A 13,061-nucleotide genomic window follows, 5' to 3' on the forward strand; every position below is an offset into this window, starting at 1 on the left:
GTTTCTCAAATTTCGCATGAGTGAAATCATGATCCCCGTCTTTCTCTGACTTGTTTTGCTTAGCATAATACCCTCCATTTCTAGCCACGTTGTTGCAAATGGCAAGATTTAATTCTTCTTCATTGCTGAGTAGTATTCCATTGTATAAATATACCACATCTTTTTTTTTTTTTCAAATTTATTTATTTTTGAGACAGAGAGGGACAGCACGAATGGGGGAGGGTGAGAGAGAGAGGAAGACACAGAATCTGAAACAGGCTCCAGGCTCTGAGCGGTCAGCACAGAGCCCGACGTGGGGCTCGAACTCACGGACTGTGAGATCATGACCTGAGCCGAAGTCGGCCGCTCAACCGACTGAGCCACCCAGGCGCCCCCACATCTTCTTTATCCACCCATCATTTGACAGACATTTGGCCTCTTTCCATAATTTGGCTATTGTTGATAGTGCTGCTATAAACATTGGGGTGTATGTGCCCCTTCAAATCAGCATTTTTGTATCCTTTGGAAAAATACCTAGTAGTGCAATTGCTGGGTCATAGGGTACTTTTACTTTTAATTTTTTGAGGACTCTCCATACTGTTTTCCAGAGTAGCTGCACCAGTTTCCATTCCCACCAACAGCGCAAAAATGTTCTCCTTTCTCTGCATCCTCGCCAACAGCTGTTGTTTCCTGAGTTGTTAATGTTAGCTATTCTGACAGGTGTGAGGTGGTATCTCCTGTGGTTTTGGTTTGTATTTCTCTGATGCTGAGTGATGTTGAGCATACTTGCAATATGTCATTTACAAATATCCTCTCCCATTCCTTCTTGTCTTGTTGATTGTTGCCTTTGCTTGCAGAAGCTTTTTATTTTGATGAGGTCCCATTTTGATGGTTTCATGACTCACAGGTCTTTCATCCATTCTGAATTTATTTTTGTGTATGATGTAAGAAAGAGGTCCAGTTTTGTTCATGTTGCTGTCCAGTTTTCCAGCACCATTTGCTGAAGAAAATGCCTTTTTTCCATTGAATACTTTTTCCTGCTTGGCCAAAAATTAGTTGGTCATACATCTATGGTTCCACTTCTGGGTTTTCTATTCTGTTTCATTGATCTGCGTGTCTGTTTTTATGCCAGTATCATACTGTGTTGATGATTACAGCTTTATAATACAACTTGAAGTCTGGAATTGTGATACCTCCAGGTTTGACTTTCTTTTTCAAGGTTGCTTTGGCAATTTGGGGTCTTTTGTGGTTTCATACAAATTTTGGGATTGTTTGTTCTAGCTCTATGAAGAATGCTGGCATTATTTTGATAGGGATTACGTTGAATATGTAGGTTGCTTTGGGTGGTATCGTCATTTTAGCAATATTCTTGCAATCCATGAGCATGGAATGTTTTTCCATTTCTTGGTTTCTTCTTCGATTTTTTTCATAAGTTTTTGATAGTTTTCAGCATACAGATCTTTTACCTTTTTGTTCGGTTTATTCCTAGATATCTTATGGGTTTTGGTGCAGTTGTAAATGGGATCAATTCCTTGATTTTTTTTTTTTTTTTTTTTTTTTTTTTTTTTGCTTTCTGCTGCTTCATTATTAGTGTGTAGAAATGCAACTGATTTCTCAATATTGATGTCATTCATATATATATATATATATATATATATATATATATATATATCCTAGGACTTTGCTGAATTCGCATCTCGGTTCTACCAGTGTTTTGGGTAGAGTCTTTGGGTTTTCAATGTAGAGTATCATGTCATCTGTGAAGAGTGAAAGTTTGACTTCTTCTCTGCCAATGTATATGCCTTTTATTTCTTTTTGTTGTCTCATTCCTAAGGCTGGGACTTCGAGTACTATGTAACAACAGTGATGAGAGTGAACATCCCTGATCTCAGGAGGAAAACTCATTTTTTCCCCATTGAGGATGATACTAGCTGTGGGCCTTTCATCTATGACCTTTATGATGTTGAGGTATATTCCTTCTATCCCTACTTTCTGGAGGGTTTTAATTAAGAAAGGATGCTGTGTTTTGTCAAGTGCTTTTTCTGCATTTATTGAAAGAATCATATGTGTTTTTTTTTTTTATTAGTGTGGTGTGTGACATTGATTTTTCCAAATATTGGAGTAGACCTGTAGTCCAGGAATAACTCTCACTTGATCTTGGTGAATAATTCTTTTTAAGGTACAGTTTAATTTGATATGCTGGTATCTTGTTGAGAATTTTTTGCATCCAGGTTTATCAGGAATATTGGCCTGATTCTCCTTTTTAGTGGGGTCTTTGTCTAGTTTTGGAATCAAGGCAATGCTGGCTTTATAGAATGAGTTTGGAAGCTTTCCTTTCATTTCTGTTTTTGGAACATTTGAGAAGAATAGGTATTAACTCTTACTTAAATGTCTGCTAGAATTCTCCTGGGAAGCCATCCAGCCCAGGACTCTGATTTGTTGGTAATTTTTTTTATTACTGATTCAATTTCTTTTCTGGTTATGGGTCTGTTCAAATTTTCTTGTTTCAGTTTTGGTAGTTCATGAGTTTCTAGGGATTTGTTCATTTCTTCCAGATTGCCCAGTTTGTTGGCATATAATTTTTCATAGTATTGTCTTATAACTGTTGGTATTTCTGTGGTGGTGGTTGTGATCTCTCTCTCATTGATTTTATCTATTTGGGTCCTCTCTTTTCTTTTTGAGAAGTCTGGTTAAGAGTTTATAAGTTTTGTTTATTCTTTGAAAGAACCAGCATTTAGTTTCCATTGATCTGTTCTATTGGTGGTGGTGGTGGTTGTTTTTGTTGTTGTTTATTTATGCTCTAATCTTTATTATTTCCCTTCTACTGATTTTAGGTTTGATTTGCTTCTCCTTTTCCAGCTCCTTTAGGTGTAAGGGTAGGTTGTATATTTGGGACCTTTCTTGCTTCTTGAGATAGGTCTGAATTGCAATGTACTTTCCTTTTAGGGCTGCCTTTGTTGAATCCCAAATGGTTTGGACCGTCGTGTTTTCATTTTCATTTGCTTCCATGTATTTTTTTTTTCTTCTTTAATTTCCTGGCCAACCCATTCATTTTTTTAGTAGAATATTTTTTAACTTCCATGTATTTGAGGGCTTTCCAAAAATTTTTTTCTTGTGGTTGACTTCAAGTTTAATTGCATTGTGATCTGAAAAGATGCATGTCAATGTTAGTCTTCATGCAATTGTTGAGGGCTTATTTATGACCCAGTATGCGATTTGGTCTGAAGAATGTTCCATGTGCACTCAAAAAGAATGTGTATTTTACTGCTTTAGGATGAAATATTCTCAGTATATCTGCTAAATCCCACCTGGTCCAGTGTGTCTTTCAAAGTCATTGCTTCCTTGTTTTTCTGCTTAGATCATCGGTCAATTGCAATAATGTGGTATTAAAGTCCTCTACTATTACTGTATTATTATCAATGAGTTTCTTTATGGTGATTAGTAATTTTTTTTTTTTTTTTTTTTGAGAGAGAGAGAGTGCAAGTGGGGTGGGCAGTGGCAGAGGAAGAGGAGAATCTGAGGCAGTCTCCATGCTCAGTGCAGAGGCCGATGTGGGGACTCAATCCTACGACTCTGGGATCATGACCTGAACTGGAATCAAGAGTTGAATGCTCAACCAACTGAGCCACCCAGGCGGCCCTTGTTATTAATTGATTTATATATTTGGGTTCTTCCAAGTTGGAGACATAAATACTTAGAATTGTTCTTAATGGATAGACCTCTTAATTATAATACAAGGCTCTTCATCTCTTGTTACAGCCTTTAATTTAAAGTCTAGTTTGTCTGATATAAGTATGGCTACTCCAGCTTTCTTTTGATACACATAAACGCGATAGATGGTTCTTTATCCCCTCACTTTCAATCTGCAGGTGTCCTCAGGTCTAAAATGAGTCTCTTGTAGACAGCAAATAGATCAAACTTGTTTTGTTTTTTTTTTTAATCCATTCTGATATCCCATATCTTTTGATTGGAGCATTTAGTCTATTTACCTTCAGCATGATTATTGAAAGATAGGAATTTAGTGCCATTTTGTTACCTTTACAGATTTTGTTTCTTTTTTTTTTTTTTTCAACGTTTTTTATTTATTTTTGGGACAGAGAGAGACAGAGCATGAACGGGGAGGGGCAGAGAGAGAGGGAGACACAGAATCGGAAACAGGCTCCAGGCTCCGAGCCATCAGCCCAGAGCCTGACGCGGGGCTCGAACTCACGGACCGCGAGATCGTGACCTGGCTGAAGTCGGACGCTTAACCGACTGCGCCACCCAGGCGCCCCCAGATTTTGTTTCAAAGTCCATTTTGTCTGATGTCATTATTGCTACCCCACCTTTCTTTTCACTTCCATTTTCACAAATATTTTTCCTTTTCTTCACTCTCCATCTGCATATGTCTTTATGTCTAAAGTGTGTCTCTTGTAGAGAACATAGAGATAGGTCTTACTTCTTTATCCATTCCATCACCCTATGTCTTTTGATTGAATGTGTAGTCCAATTACATTCAAATAATTATTGATAGGAATGTACTTCCATTTTGTTTTATTTTTGTTTTTATAGTTCTTTCTTCCTTTTTTCTTGTGGTTTGATTGTATTTTTTTAGTAATATACTTGGATTCCTTTCTCTTTATTTTTTGTGTATCTATTATAAATTTTTGTGGTTACCATTAGGTTTATATATAATATCTTATGCATTTAGCAGTCTATATTAAATTAATGGTTGGTTAAGTTTAAAACCCATTCTAAAAGCACTATTTTTTTTTTTTTTTACTCCTCTCTGTTTTAGGTATATAGTGTCATAGTTTATATCCTTTTGTTTTCTGATTCCCTTGACTGATTTTTATAGATCTACTTGATTTTACTGCATTTGTGCTTCCTACCTTTCCAACTCCTATTTATAGTCTTTCCTTTCCATATAGTTTTAATTTTTTAAGGATCCTTTGTACCACTTTTCAGAGTGACTGTACCAATTTACATTCCCACCAGAAGTGAGTGCACAAGGTTCCCTATTCTCCATATATTCACAAACCTTTTCTATTGTCTTTTTTGATGATATCCATTCTAACAGGGGTGAGGTGATACCTTATGGTGTTTTAAAACATTTTTTAAATTTAACTTATTTAAGCAAAAACAAGAAGAAAAACAGAAACCACTCATTTCTCTGACTCTCACCCCCTGCCTCTTGTAACCACCAATCTGTTCTCAGTATACAATTTTTTTTTTTTTTAATTTCACATACAAGAAATAATACAGTATTTGTCTTTGTCTGTCTGATTTCACTTAGCACAATGCCTTCAAGGTCCATCCATGTTGTCACAGATGGCAACATTTCATTCTTTATTATGGCTGAATAATAATCCAGTGTGTGTGTGTGTGTGTGTGTGTGTGTGTGTGTGTGTGTGTTGTGTGTATTCTAACAACGTGTGAGGTGATATGATTTTGACTTGCATTTCCCTTATAATTAATGATACGAACCTCATCTTTTCCTGTACCTGTTGGCTATCCAATGTCTTCTTCAGAAAAATGTCTATTCAGATTTTTTGCCATTTATAAAGAATTTGTTAAAAGACAGCGAGAGAGAGTGCAAGTGGGGAGGAACAGAGGGAGAGAGAATCTTAAGCAGGCTCCATACTCAGGAGCCTGATGCAGTGCTGAATCCCATGACCCTGGGATCATGACCTAAGCTGAAATCAAGAGCAAGACCCTCAACTGACTGGGCTACCTAGGGGCCCTAGATCTTTTGTCATTCTTTAAAAATTGAAACTTTGGTTTTGCTGTTGAGTGATAGGAGTTCTTTATATATTTTGGGGATTAGCCCCTTATCAGATAAATCCTTTGCAGTTTATTTTTCTCCCATTTATTAGGTTGCCTTTTCATTTGTTGATATCCTTTGCTGTGCAAAAGATTTTTAGTTTGATGTAGTCCTGCTTCTTTATTTTTGCTTTTCTTTTTCTGTTGGTATCCTATTAAAAAAAATCATGAGGGGTGCCTGGGTGGCTCAGTCAGGTGAGCATCCGACTTAGGCTCAGGTCATGATCTCACAGTTTGTGGGTTCAAGCCCCGTGTCGGGCTCTGTGCTGACAGCTCAGTCTGGAACCTGCTTTGGATTCGGTCTCTCCCTCTCTCACTGCCCCTCCCCGACTTGTGCTCTGTCTCTCTAAATAAACATTAAAAAAAATCATCATGAAGAGGTACCTGGGTAGCTCAGTCAGTTAAGCGTCCGACTTTGGCACAGGTCATGATCTCCCGGTTTGTGATTTAAGGCCTGGTGTCAGGCTCTGTGCTGACAGCTTAGAGCCTGGAGTCTGCTTTGAATTCTGTGTCTCCCTCTCTCTATGCCCCTCCCCTGATTGTGCTTGGTCGGTCTGTCTGTCTATCTCTCTCTCTCTCTCTCTCTCTCTCTCTGAAAAGTGAACACCAGAGAGTGTTATGCTAAGTGACATAAATCATGCAGAGAAAGACAGATACCATATGTTTTCACTCTTATGTGGATCCTGAGAAACTTAAGACCATGGGGAAGGGGAAGGGGGCAAAAAAAAAGTTAGGGAGGGAGCCAAACCATAAAGAGACTCTTAAAAATCGAGAATAAACTGAGGGTTGATGGAGAGTGGGAGGGAGGGGAAAGTGTGTGATAGGCATTGAGGAGGGCACCTGTTGGGATGAGCACTGGGTGTTGTATGGAAACCAATTTGACAATAAATTTCATATTAAAAATTAAATTAAAATAAAAAACATTAAAAACTTCTAAAGAAAAGAAAACATGAAGACTGATGTCAAAGAGCTTACCACCCATTTTCTTCTAGGAATTTTTTGATCTTCAAGTTTTTAATCTATTTTGAGTTGATTTTTGTATATGGTGTAAGGTAGTAGTCCCATTTCATTCTTTTGCATGTGGCTCTCCAATTTTCCTGGCACCATTTGTTGAAGAGACCATATCCTCATTGTATATTCTTGGCTGCTTTTGTTATAAATTAAGTGGCCATATATGTGTGGGTTTATTTCTGGTCTCTCTCTTCTGTCCCATTGATCTGTGCATCAGTTTTTATGCCAATATCATAGTGTATTAATTAGCTTTGTAATATAGCTTGAAATCAGAACCTGATGCTTCCAGCTTCGTTTTTTCTCAAGATTGCTTTGGTTATTTGGGGTGTTTTGGTTTCATACAAACTTTGGGATTGTTTGTTTTATTTCTGTGAAAAATGCCACTGGGATTTTGATAGAGATTGCATTGAGTCTGTAGATTGCTTTGGGTAGTACAGACATTTTAATGATATTCTTCCAATCCATGACATGGAATATCTTTTCACTCATTTGTCTTGTATAGAACTTGTTTAATCAATGTCTTCTAGTTTTTAACATACAGACCTTTCTCTGTTAAATTTATTCCTAGTTAGTTTATTGTTTTTGATATAATTGCGTTTGTTTTCTTAATGTCTATTTCTGAAAGTCTGTTGTTAGTGTAGAGAAACCAATGGATTTTTGTGTATTTTGTGTCTTGAAAGTCTACTATATTAGTTGTAACAGGTTTTGGGGGGGGGTATTGAGGGTTTTCTACATATAATCTCATGTTCTCTGCACAAAGTTACTCCTGCCTTTCCAATTTGGATGCCTTTTATTTATTTATTTTTGCCTGATTCCTCTGGCTAGGATTTCGAGTACTATGTTGAATGAAAGTGGCATCCTACTTTCCTAATCTTAGAGGAGAAACTTGCAGCTTTTTGCCATGGAGTATGATGTTAGCTGTGAGCTTGTCATCTATGGCCTTCATTATGTTGAGCTACATTCCCTCTGTACTTGTTTTATTGAGAGTTTTTGTCATAAAGGGATAAATTTTGTCACATGCTTTTTCTTCTATTGAAGTTATGTGGTTTATACCTCCTTTTGTTAATGTGCTGACCATATTAACTGATTTGGGGATGTTGAACCATCCTGTATTCCTGAAATCCCACTTGATCTTTTTAATGTATTGCTGAGTTTGGTTTGCTAATGTTTTGTTGAGGATTTTTGCATTTATGTTCAGCAGGGATACTGGCCTTTTTTTTTTATTTTTTAATTTTGAGGCTTGGTATTAATTCTTCTTTGAATGTTTGGTAGAATTCACCAATGAACTTGTCTGGTCCTGGTTCTTTGTTGGGAGGTTTTTGAATACTGATTCAATCTCCTTACTAATAACATGTCTATTTCATTGTGGTTTTGATTTGCACTTTCCTGATGATTAGTAATGTTAAGTGCTTTTTCAGGTATCTGTTGATCATTTCAATGTTTTCTTTGGAAAAATGTCTATTCAGGTGCTTGGCCCATTAAAAAAAATTTTTTTTAATGTTTATTTTTGAGAGAGACGGAATGCGAGTGGGTTAGGGGCAGAGAGACAGGAAGACACAGAATTAGTGGAAGCAGGCTCCAGGCTCCAAGCTTTCAGCACAGAGGCCGTCGCAGGGCTCGAGCTCCCGAATCACGAGATCACGACCTGAGCTGAAGTTGGATGCTTAACCGACTGAGCTACCCAGGTGTCACATTTTTTTTGTCTTTTTGATACTAGCCATTCAGGCAGATGTAAGGTGATATTTCATTGTGATTTTCGGTTTGCATTTCCCTGATGATTAATGATGTTGAGCATCTTTTCATATGTCTGTTGCCGTCCTTAGGTCTTCTTTGGAGAAAAATCTCTTCAGGTCCTTTGCCTGTTTTTAACTGGATTATTTGGTTTTTCTTCATGTTGAGTTATGTTCTTTATATATTTTTGATATTAATCCCTTCCAGGATACATCATTTGCAAATACTTTATCCTATTCAGTAGGTTGCTTTTTAGTTGTGTTGACAGTTGCCTTCACTGTGCAAAAGTTTTTTACTTTGATGTAGTCCCAATGGTTTATTTTTGCTTTCATTTCCCTTGCTTTGGGAGACCTATCTAGAAAAATGAGAAGGCTGATGTCAAAGAGATTACTGTGTGTGTTTTCTTCTCGGACTTTTATGGTTTCAGGTCTCACATTCAGGTCTTTAATCCATTTGGAGTTTTTGTGTATGGTGTAAGAAAGTGGTCCAGTTTTGTTCTTTTGCATGTGGCTGTCCAGTTTTCCAGCACCATTTATTGAAGAGACTTTTTTTACTCATTGTATATTCTTGCCTCCTTTGGCATGGATTTTTTTTTTAACTAAAATTTTTTTAGGTTTACTTATTTATGAGAGTGTGCACATGTGCACACAGCAGGGAAGGGGCAGAGAGAGAGAGAGAGAGAGAGAGAGAGAGAGAGACCCAGAATCCAAAGCAGGCTCCAGGATCTGAGCTGTCAGCACAGAGCCTGACATGGGACTTGAACTTGGAAACCACAAGATCATGACCTGAGCAGAAGTCGGATGCTTAACAGACTGAGCCACCCAGGCACCCAGCACAGATTAATTGACCATATAACCATGTGCTTATTTCCAGACTCTCTAGTTTGTTCCACTGATTTCTGCATCTGTTTTTGTGCCAGTACCATACTGTTTTGATTATTATAGCTTTTGTAGCTTTTATCTTGAAATCTGGATTATGATACCTCCAATTTTGTTCTTCTTTTTCAGGATTGCTTTGGCTGTTTGGGATCTTCTGTGGTTCCATATAAATTTCAGGGTTATTTGTTCTGGTTCTGTGAAACATGCTATTGGTATATGATGGGATTGAATTGAATCTGTAGATTGCTTTGGGTAGTATGGACATTTTAACATTACTTGTTTTTCCCATCCATGAACAGAAAATATCTTTCTATTTGTGTCATCTTCAATTTCTTTTAATCAGTGTTTTATAGTCTTCAGAGTACAGGTCTTTTACCTCCTTGGTTAAGTTTATTTCTAGGTATTTTATTATTCTTGGCACAACTGTCAGTGGAACTGTTTTTCTTATTTCTTGTTCTGCTACTTCATTATTAGTTTAATATATATAAACCAGTTGTGTTTCTATAATTTGATATCCTAAAATTTTCCTGAATTCATTTGTTACTTCTAAGAGTTTTTTGGTGGAATCTTGGATTTTCTATGTATAGTATCATGTCATCTGCAAATATCATGTGCCTTACCATTTGGATTCTTTTTATTTCTTGTCTGATTGCTGTGACTAGAATTTCCAGTACTATGTTGAACAAAAGTGGTGAGAGAGGACATCTTTGACTTGCTCTTGACCTTAGAGAGAAAGCTCTGTTTTTCACCAGTGAGTATGTTACTGGGGGTTTGTCATATGTGGCCTTTATTATGTTGAAATATGTTCTCTCTAAACCCACTTGGTTGAGAGTTTTTATCATGAACAGATAATGAATTCTGTGAAATCTTTTTCTGCATCTATTGAGATGATGATATATGATTGTTACCCTTCATTTTGTTAATGTGGTGTACTATGTTGATTGATTTGCAGATACTGAGCCATATCTATATCCCTGGGATAAACCCCACTTGATCATGGTAAATGATCCTTTTACTATATTGTGGATTTTGTTTGGTAATATTTTGTTGAGGATTTTTGCGTCTATGTTCATCATGGATATTAGTCTGTAGCTTTTGTTTGTTTTGTTGTTTTCCTTTGTTTTTTGTTTTTGTTTTTGGTGTGAGGATGGGGGTAGCATCTTTGTCTGATTTTTGATATCCACGTAATGCTGGACTCATAGAATGTACTTGGATATTTGGAAACTTCCCATCTGCTACCTTTTGGAATAGGTTGAAAAGAATAGATCCAAAGTCTTGTTTAAATGTTTGGTAGAATTTACCTGTGAATCCATCTGGTCCTGGAATTCGGTTTGATGGAAGTATTTTGATCATCAATTCAATTTCATTACTAGTAATGGGTCTGTTCATATTTTCTATTTCTTCCTGATTAGTTCTGTAAGATTGTATATTTCTAGAAATTGATCCATTTCTTCTAGGTTGCCCAATCTATTGGCCTATAGTTTTTCATACTGGTCTCTTACCTTTGTATTTCTGTGGTGTTCGTTGCTACTTCTCTTGTATTTTTGGTATTATTTAAGTCCTCCATTTATTTTTCTTCTTTTTTGTTTTTTTAATGTTTACTTACTCTTAGAGAGAGAGAGAGAGAGAGAGAGAACAAGCAGGGAAGGGGCAGAGAGAGGGAGACGCAGAATTCAAAGCAGGCTCCAGGCTCCAAGCTGTTAGCACAGAGCCAGATGTGGGGCTCAAACTCACCAACCACGAGATCATGACCTGAGCTGAAGTCAGAAGCTCTACCAACTGAGCCACTCAGGCACCCCATCCATCTTTATCTTGAGTCTGGCTAAAGGTTTATCAATTTTATTTTTGTAAACAACTTGTACATGGTTTCATTGATGTTTTCTATTTTTATTTATTAGTCTTAATGATTTCCTTTCAGATCTTTTATTATTTCCTTCTTTCTACTAACTTTGGCTTTGTTCTTCTTTTCTAGTTCCTTTAGGTGTAAGGAAATTTGAGACTTTTCTTGTTTCTCTAGGTAGGCCTATATTGCTATAAATTTTCCCCTTAGAACTGCTTTTGCTGCATCCTACAAGTTTTGAACTATTGTGTTCCCACTAGTTATTTTTGACAACCTTTGTATTCTTAGAAAATACAAAAAAGCTTAAGTGATCTTTCAAAAGGAATCTTTAAAGATGCTCTCAATGTATTTTACTACCTGTTTTGACTCCTCCTCATTTTAGATCCTCATTGTGAGTGAGTATTCCCAGGAAGGTGAGAAAATCTTTAAAAAACTGCCCTGTGTCTATGTCCTTACACTGTTATCTGTGGGGAAAAAAACCTCATGGCTTTGTTTCTAAAGACCCTAACTTCATGTATTTACACACACCATATGTGTGATTATCTAGTTCTGCCTGTTGTTTAATGAGACTAAGAACAATCTTATTTCAGGGTCAAAGTGCAGCCAAGTTAGTACTACTTGAAAAGCAGAATTTAGAGACTTTCACATTGGAAGTTGATGTCAAAATAAAACTACTGCACTTAATTAGGTTCTAACACTACGCCCTGCTGCTTCTCTCTCTCTCTCTCTCTCTCTCTCTCTCTCTCTCTCTCAAGATACCACTTTTGTCCTTTCCTAGTAGATAGATCCCCTTTAAAATAAAACTTTACCCTGTTTTTTCTAGAAAGCCAACTAATAGAACTAAACTCTACCTTTCTTGGTCTTCTCCATCTTTCCCAGAGTGACATGCATCTTCTATACTCTTTGGGTTCAAGTTAAAATGTCAAAACCACTCTATCTCATCCCAATACCCAACTGCCTCCTGGTCTCCATTAGGATTAGGTTTGGCTGCATGTGACCACAAAATCAAAATTAAAATGGTTTAAACAAATTAAAAGTGTATTCCTTTTATGTAAAGATGTTCCAGAGATTTTTAAAATAAATTTCTCAATCTTAATTTTCAGTATGTTTAATATGAATATAACCCACATAAACAAAACTTTCTGGAGTCTTCAATAATTTATTTCTTAATTGAAGTAAAAGTGATAGAATATTACATTAGTTTCAGGTGTACAGTACAACAGCTCATTATTTGTATACATTTCAAATTACTTCCATTATAAGTCCAGGTAATGTCCATCACCATTTATAGTTACAAACTTTGCTTCTTGTGATGAGAAGTTTTAAGATCCACTCTTTTGGCAAATTTCAAATATACAGTGATGTATTAACTATAGTCACATTGCTGTGATTACATTTCCAAGTGTTACATATTTTATTAGTGGAAGTTTGTACCTTTTGACCACCCCCCCCCTTTACCCATTTAATCCTCCTCCCCAACCCCTGCCTCTAGAAACCACCAATCTGTTCTCTGTATTTATGAGCTTCGTTTCTGGTTTTTTGGATTGCACATATAAATTAAATCATATGGTTTGTATTTCTCTGTCAGACTTAATTCATTTAGCATAATGCCCTTAAAATCCATCTATATTGTTACAAATGGCAAGATTTCCTCTTTTATGGCTGAATAACCACTGCAGATGGATTCAATTCAGGCCTCACATGACAACTACATCAATTTGAGAGATCGGCTCTTTCCAGCAATCTACTCTTCCACCTGTAGGATGAGGCCCTCACCTTTTGTGGTTCAAAATAGCTGCTAGATTTCCAGCCATCATCTT

General features: G+C 36.6%; 1 long non-coding RNA gene across 13 annotated transcripts in view; it reads left to right on the forward strand.

Moving 5' to 3' along the window:
* Nucleotides 1–13,061, forward strand: part of LOC122239602 — an 81,086-nt gene that overhangs the window by 12,672 nt on the left and 55,353 nt on the right. The gene's annotated exons all lie outside the window — the stretch shown is intronic.

This window comes from Panthera tigris, chromosome B3 (genome assembly GCF_018350195.1).
Source record: "Panthera tigris isolate Pti1 chromosome B3, P.tigris_Pti1_mat1.1, whole genome shotgun sequence".
Taxonomy (NCBI): domain Eukaryota; kingdom Metazoa; phylum Chordata; class Mammalia; order Carnivora; family Felidae; genus Panthera; species Panthera tigris.